General features: G+C 43.8%; 1 protein-coding gene across 4 annotated transcripts in view; it reads left to right on the forward strand.

Annotated features, from left to right (window-relative positions):
• Window positions 1–5: 5 nt before the first annotated feature.
• The window catches only part of MAPK8 (mitogen-activated protein kinase 8), a 171,243-nt gene continuing 163,267 nt past the window's right edge, over window positions 6–7,981 (forward strand). For all 4 annotated transcript variants that reach the window (XM_019502545.1, XM_019502548.1, XM_019502544.1 and 1 more), the window contains exon 1: window positions 6–21. The gene's annotated coding sequence lies outside the window, so the exon portion shown is untranslated. The remainder of the gene's footprint in view (window positions 22–7,981) is intronic.

Consider the following 7,981-nt stretch of genomic DNA (forward strand, 5'->3'; position numbering starts at 1 on the left):
TCGGTGGCGGTGGTGGGTGAGGTGAGTGAGGGCGGGCGTGGGCCGCGGCGGGTGGGAAGACCCCCGGGGCGGTGGCTTGGCCGCTTTGTTTACGTTTTGTTGTGCGGGCAGGTGCTGGGGCAGGCCCCCGCGAGGTGGGGGCGGGGCCGCCGGACCCCGACCGCATCCCCGCGCTGGGGAGCGATGCGGGCTCGGGGCCCTTTGTTGTGCTGCCAGCTGCGGTGAGCGCCGAGGCCGGCGGCTGCAGCGGCCTGAAGCCGGTGACATCTGTAGCTCAGGCCGCGCCGTAGCTCTCTGTCGTGTCCCCCTCCCCCGCGATACCGGCGCGCTGAGAGCTGCGGCGGAGCTTGGCCGCCGTCTGGGGGCTTTGCATCTTCCTCTCGGTGACGCGCTGCAGCGTTTCCTAGCCGCCGGCTGCCGTTTATCACCCGGCTCTCTGGCTTCTGATTTCACCGGTTGGGGGGAGGTTCTGCTTTGGCGGTTCCGGGACCAGCTTCAAATGTGAACGCCTCTTGCTCCGTTTCTTTCTGACTGAGGGGCCCGCGGCCAGGGTTACTTTGAGTTTTAGGTGCTAGAGAACATCCAGGCCAGACTAGCACAGAGGTTTCCCAGCCTACCCCAAAAACATCTTCTAGCTTGGCCTGATCATGGAATAACCAACTGTAGGTTATTTTATGAAGGAAAACTATTAATTGCCCTAGGAAAAGTGTCTGATCTGTGTTTTGCTACAGCCTGCTTTTTTGTAGAGGTGTGAAGATTACTAGTAGCAATAGGGCAAAAGCTAGTTTCACTTTCACAGTGAAGTAATTATGACATGGTGAGGCAGGTGTTTGGAAAGTGGCCTTTGCCTTGGTTCATTTTGCATCCATCAGCTGGTATGCCCTCATTCATTAATATGTTTTAAATGACTGCAAAGGTAGCCAGAAGGGAGAGAGGTCAAACTCCTGCTTAAGGTTGCTATCAAAAGGAATTTGTTGACTGTCTCATGGATAGGTATATAGATGAAATAAATTGCGTACCTGTATGCCATGAAGTATGTAATAGCTACTGAACTGAAAGTGTTGCTGAAAGTGATTCATTTTAATTTCTTGAGGCAACCATCTTAATTTATTTGCAAGGGGATTCAGGTAGGTGACACGTTTTCAAAGTTCCTGTGGGTCTAGGGCAGGAGTTCTTGACCTTTTCAGTCAGGGCATCCCTCCAGAACAACTGAGTATGGCAGCATCCCCAGCTGTGAACCTTTGTTGTGTTTATCTTGCCTCAGTTCCCAACTGGGTGCTGCTGCTGCCAAGTAAAAGTGCCCTATGCAGCTGCTGGGTAGCCAGACTGGGAAGGGCTGTGGCACATGCAGATGCTCCTCCTGCTTTCAGGTTCTCCATTAACTCTAAAGCAGATGACAGAGGTGGTTCATGCTGCAGCTCTTCCCAGTCTGATTAGGTACAGCATCTCCTGGAAGTAGAGACCTGTGGAGAGATGGATCTGGTCTATGTGTCTCTCCAGGAGGAGCGTGGGGGGCAGGAAGGAGCCTGGGAAGAAAGTTATCAGAGTGCCCTAAGGCAGGAAGAGTGCTTCTATCACAGCCTGGCATGCAAGGCAGTTTTACCAACTGCTGTGGCAGCAGAGCCTGCATCACAGCACCCCTGAGGGGGTCTTGCAGCACCCTGGATGAGAACCACTATTCTAGTATGTGGGATGGAGGTGGGCAAAATGCGGCCCACGGGGCCCCAAAAAAAATTTAGAAAATTAATATTTATCTGCCCCTGGCTGCCTATCATGTAGCCCTCGATGGCTTGCCAAAACTTGGTAAGCAGCCGTCCGCCCGAAATAATTGCCCGCCCCAATGTTAGACCACACAGCTTTCCATGTGTGTTAGACACTATTTAAAGAAAACAAACACTTTTACTAGAAAGTAGCAATTTGATGAACTTATTGCCTGCATTATTTTTATTGTACAACTTTTTATGTTGGTGCCCACCCTAATTTAAACGTGGAAACTGAGCAGGGTGAAGTGGCATGCATGGAGCATGTGTCTGTGGTGGTGGTTGGATTGTGCATGGAGCGTAGGAGTATGTCACTTGGCAAAGGAGTTAGATATTCTAGGAAAAATATTTCATTCTGAAACAGATCTGTGTGGCCGAAAATTTTCCAGTGCTTTATTTTTCTGTGGGAAATTTTCCATTTCTAAAAATTCATCGTTTCATAAAATTCATTAGTAACAATGAATGGATGCCAATACCATATTAGGCAAGCTTGGCAGTTTTGAAGTTGTAATTAATGTTTTTTCAGGTGATTATCCCTAGGAAGTGTGTGAGAAAGCACATATGTTTTATTGATTTGTAAACAGGAGGGTAAATAACAATCCAAATAAAAAATCAAGTTATAGATTCATAGATCTTAGGGTTGGAAGGGACCTCAGTAGGTCATTGAGTCTGACCCCCCTGGCCTGGGCAGGAAAGAGCGCTGGGTTTAGATTACTCGAGCTAGGTGCTTGTTCAGTCTCCTCTTGAAGACCCCCAAGGTAGGGGAGAGCACCACCTCCCTTGGAAGCCCATTTCAGATTCTGGCAATTCTTACTGTGAAGAAGATCTTTCTAATGTCCAACCCAAATATGCTCTTCATCAATTTGTGGCCATTGTTCCTAGTGACTCCAGGGGGTGCCCAAATAAACAGAGCATTTCCTATTCCTGGCTGCCCTCCCCTGATGAATTTATAGGCAGCCACACGATCACCTCTCAGCCTTCTCTTGCAAAGGCTGAAGAGATCTAGGTCCCTCAGTCCCTCCTCATAGGTCCTTGCCTGCAGGCCTCTAACCATACGAGTGGTCCTCGTCTGAACCCTCTCAAGATTCTCCGCATCCCTCTTGAAGTGTGGTGCCCAAAACCGGACGCAGTACTGTACTCCAACTGTGCATGTCCAGTGCTGCAGAGAAGGGAAACATCACTTTCCTGGACCTGTTCATCATGCACCTGCTAATGCATGATAAAGTTTTTAACCTTCTTGATCACTTTTGTCATATTGATGATGCATGTTCATCTTGGAGTCAACTATGACTCCCAAGATTCCTTTCTGCTGCTGAGAAGGTCATCCCTCAGCCTGTAAGTGTGTTGGTGGTTCGTTTTGCCCAGGTGCAGCACTTTGCACTTGTCTTTGTTGAACTGCATCCTATTTCAGTCTGCCCATTCTTCCAACCTGTCCAGATCCACCTGAATCCATTCCCTACCCTCTTGGTGTGTTAACTTTGCCCCATAATTTGGTATTAAATGGTATGAATTCACCTAAATGGCTGTGCAGATCAAATCAAAGTATGGCATATTATGCACAGTTCTTTGGGTGTGCTAAAATTAGCGTGTCAACAGTTTTCAGTGCCTTCATTTTTTTTCTTAAATTTAAACAATATAAGAGATTACATGCTATTGTGTATTGTCTTTACATTTTTAAAAGTATTACAATAAAAATAATTTCTTTCCATATAAAGCTTTGAATTTGTTTGAATAGAACATTTAAACCACATTAAGTGTGCTGTATTTAATTTTTTTCCTAATCAGATATTTCATTTCAAATACTTGTGGCTATTGGGACATAAAATTAACATGGGGGGGTACTTTTTTAATTTTGTTGACTAAATATAAGTCAAATAAACATGCTAAATCAGATCACGCTCTATTTAGGGCATTGGAAAAATTTCCAGAACATTTTCCAATTCAAAATTTTCCGGAAAACCCATAGCTCTATTCTGAAAAGAATGAGATCTGATGAAACAGAATCTGTTTGATACAAGTTAATATATTCTGAAATGTTACAACTGATTCCAGTTTATCTAAAAACAATTTTGCAAGTGTCTTGTTTCACACATTGATTGTATGGAAGTCTGAATTTTGTTTCTCTAGTGTTGTCATTGTGATGGTTCCCCAAATAGGCCAGTTATTTTAACAGTTTAGTGATATACAGTGTCTTCCATCTAGTGGGATGTGTGTTACAAGTTTTAAGAAAATATTCTCATACTTTACTGATAGTATGGAATGTTTTCTTTAGTAGTTACTTGGCTATAGACATTCAGTGTGGTCACTGATGTTTTGAGGTTTCTCTTAATAATAGAATAGGAGTATTGAGGACTGTTGTGCTTCCCACTTGTTGCCCAACTTCAGCATACTTATGTTTGTTCTCTCATGCTCAATCTCACCATTCTTCCAGGTGGTTGAAAGATGTATAGGAAGAACATGTTCAAACTTCAAGTCTGAATTGGACAACTTTGTATTAATCTGTTAGTATATCATGTGTTTGTGGGTGGGGGGTGTTCTTTTTTTCTTATAGCTTATTAAAGTGTATCTAACTCTCTCTTCGTATTTCTCTCCCTCTAGATGTGATGAAAGGGTCTTGATAAAAAAAAAGTCTTTGATAAATTGCACTACTGACTTTTTTTGGTCATAAGTGTCCCTTTTTAATAAGGCCTGTGTTAGATTTCACTTCTAAAATTAGTTAAGCTAAAGGAACACTCTTGAATTTAAAAATGTTGCAAATTGATTTCTCTGTCATTAATAGTAACATTACTAATAACCCTTTGGGTTATTTAGAACAGGGTTGTCCAACTTCTTGGTAGCCAGAGGTTGCATGCCATCTGGGCCACTGATTTATAGGGTTGCACGCTGTGCATGTTGATTGTTACGTGGGCAGCCCGGCTCTTTCTGCTTCACATGCAGCCTCACCCCATTCCTGGCCAGAGGTTCTGACCAGGCATCTCTCCCCTTCACTGCTGGTGCAGCGCAGGCAGCCTGGCTCCCTCCCTTGTTGCATGCCAAGCATGAATACCTGTCCTTGTCCTCTCTGTGTGTAGCACAAGCGTCCTGGCTCTCTTGCTGTGCTCGCTGTGGGGGCAGCTTCCCTTTTTGCCACCACGTGCAGGATGGATAGCCCAGTTCCCCCCGTGCTGCACGTAATCCAGCTTCCTCTCTGCTATGCATGCAACACAGGCACCTTGGTGCTCTCCTGCTGTGCCACCCAACCCTGCCTCCAGGAGTAGAGGGGTGAAGGGGTGCAGAAGCTGGGGAAGGAGGGGGAGCTCAGAGACCCTGGTGACTGCTGCATCAAAAACAGTGAGGAGAGTGGCAGCCAGACCACTCTGGGCCTCTGAGCCACACATTAGGCCCTCACAGGCTCCAAGTTGGACAGACCTGATTTGAAACGGTGAGTTTCAACCTTTTATACTTGGTTGCACTCTGTGGAAAATTTGAGCTCTTAATTTTCACTTGGTTTTTTTCTACAGAAAATTAGTAGAACAATTCTTCTCTTGCAAAGATCTCAGCAAGACCACAACAGGTCTGAATGGTTTTAACACTATGGATTCCTTATCTGAAATCCCTGGGTTTATTTTGTCTTGTACAGCAGATCCTTGGTTGAGAATCAATCGCAGATTTAGAGCTTTAAAAAATGCAGGTGAAGCTATGTTTCTTGCCTGCTTTTGCACTTATCTCAGCTTGCTCAGTGCATTAATGACATTTTTCACTTTCAGATTCCTATTGTTATACCGTTGGCTTTCAAATTCTGGAAGAAATATTTATGAGGTGCATTAAAGAGAAGCAGAAATAGAAAGAGTAGGAACATTTCTGGATTGCTAGGCAGATGTATTATTTAAAGCAGCAATGTAGCTTATTGTTGGGGAAAGATGATAGACACTCTAACTAATTTCTCATATCAGGAGTAGCTTAGCTAGTATCAGTGCTTCTCTAGTCTTATGGGGTATGGTGAACACTACAAGAGTGTGGAAGAACCACCTGCGATGCTGAACAGTATTTACTTGCTAGGTTTTTTTTATTTACTGGATTTTTTGTGAAGGCGACCTAAAAAAAAATAATCCTTTTTTGTATTCATTTGTTTTTTTATCTACAGAAAAATAGAGCAATTCTTCTGTTGCAAAGAATTCAAAAAGACCACAGCAGGTCAGAATGTTTTTAATGGTATGGATTCCTATTTGAAAACTCTGGGTTTATCTCATGAATGATGATTGTACACCTAACAGAGCTAACATTGCATGGCACCCTTGAGAGCATCTCTGGGTACTCCAGGGTGCCATGGCACCATGGTTGAGAATCACTGACCTAGTGGACACTTGAGTTGGTGACTAAATATTTGTCTAAATGCAGAACTTGTGCTGATTTTAATTAAAACTATTGCAAACTTCTAGATGGACAACCATATCTACCTTTGAAATCTATACTGAAGGAAGCTAAGTCAAGTGTAAATAGATTATGTATTTATGTACACAGTTTTACCAAATTTTAAATGGATATAAGATAATTGATGCAAGTGTGTGCATGTTTGTACCTGCTAGCAGCCATGTACCAGGCCACTGAAGAGAAGGGCTGCCAGTTCCCTGAACGATTTTAATTTCTTTTGCCTTAACAAAAAAACCCAAACAAACCAAGGAAGTGTTTTCAGTTTTGGAATGGATAACAGTCACCAGAAGCTCTGGGGCTCTTACATTTCAGCATGTGGGCAATAGTGATAGCACAACTCATCATGTATTGTTAACATGTTATCCCTGAAGTAGAATAGTTTTTGAAATATTTGAAGCAAACTTGGGGTACAGAAAATGGGAAATATTGAGGAAACATTAACCAGGGAAAGGAAGAAAACATATAATCCTCTAAAGCCACATATCTTATCTTGCTTTTTTAATCATTATGTTTAAAGATTCAAAGTCATTTTGGTCTGACCATGCTTTACAACCTTTGTTTGGTTAAAAATCACTAGAAATTTTGATAAAATAAGTAGACTCTTTATGGAAAATTTCGAATTGGGAGGAAACCAGCCTATGCTAAAAATAAAGTTTGTCATTCTTCATAGGGAGAATGACTAACACAGACCTACTTCTTAATGGTATTTTAAAATTTTGCAGAAGACAATAGATTAGACTTCTTGTGATTGCCAAAGAAAATTTTCTCTTAGTTAGGCATAAGGCCTTTTCAAGCTGTGCCTCTATTAATAGGGAGACCCTGCTACATATGCAAATTAAAGCTTGATAGCAACCAACTATAAAGCTAGTACACATTTTTGAAGTCTAACTTCATAGCTGGTTGGAGGCTTTTTATGGTGTGATAGCTACTTTTCATATGTAGGTGGTCTTAAGGTAATTGTGCATTTAACCAGTTAATTGTGTTATACCTGTAATGCATAGAGGGGGTCTAACTGTTGAGAAGGGCATAGGATTCTGTAGGCAACAGCCTACTTCATCATATACTATGAGCTGACTTGCAGAAAGCATGGGTTCTAATTAAAAAGGAAATTAAATACAAAGGATCGGGGGAGAAGGCACTGCTGACAAGAGCAAAGATTCATTGAATAGGTCAAGAGGGATAAACAAGGTAGTTAACCCATTGAGGGACATGGGGGAGGGGTGGTTATAAAAGTTAACCCATGTAATAGGATGAGAAGGCCCCATGCCACAACCACTGGCAGGGTCCCAAAACAGAGGGGCAAGTCAGAGAAGGGTGCGTACAACTGCCACCCCATCCTAGTCCCACACCACTCCCAGCATCCCAGAAAACCCTTTCCCTGGGCCACCCTGAGGCTGGGTGGGTGCTGGTCCCTTAAGGGTGGTAATCTGCCACGCGCAGCCATACAAAACATTAGGATCAAACACAGCTTAGCCCCTCTGATATGGAGGAAGCACTGCCACCGTCCCTCCCTCTCCCCCGGAGGCTGACATTACTGCTACGCCCTGTGCTATGACAAGAATCCTACCCCCGGAAAAAAATGGGGAAAAAAAAAAAGATAAATGTCACCACCGTGGAGAAGGGTCCAGGATAGCATAGCTATCCTGCGGTAGAGGAGCCCATGGAAGAGACCCTGTCCCTACATTATACTTGGTGTGACTTGCCTCCCACCACTGCTGGTACTGGGACTCTGATCCCAGCCATTCTGCAGTTGGGTCTGATGGTGAAACCCTTCCCCTCCAACCATGTAGGGGAGGTGGGAGCCCCCCCCC

This window comes from Gavialis gangeticus, unplaced genomic scaffold, assembly GCF_001723915.1.
Source record: "Gavialis gangeticus isolate Ggan-Ray unplaced genomic scaffold, GavGan_comp1, whole genome shotgun sequence".
In the NCBI taxonomy this organism is placed as follows: domain Eukaryota; kingdom Metazoa; phylum Chordata; order Crocodylia; family Gavialidae; genus Gavialis; species Gavialis gangeticus.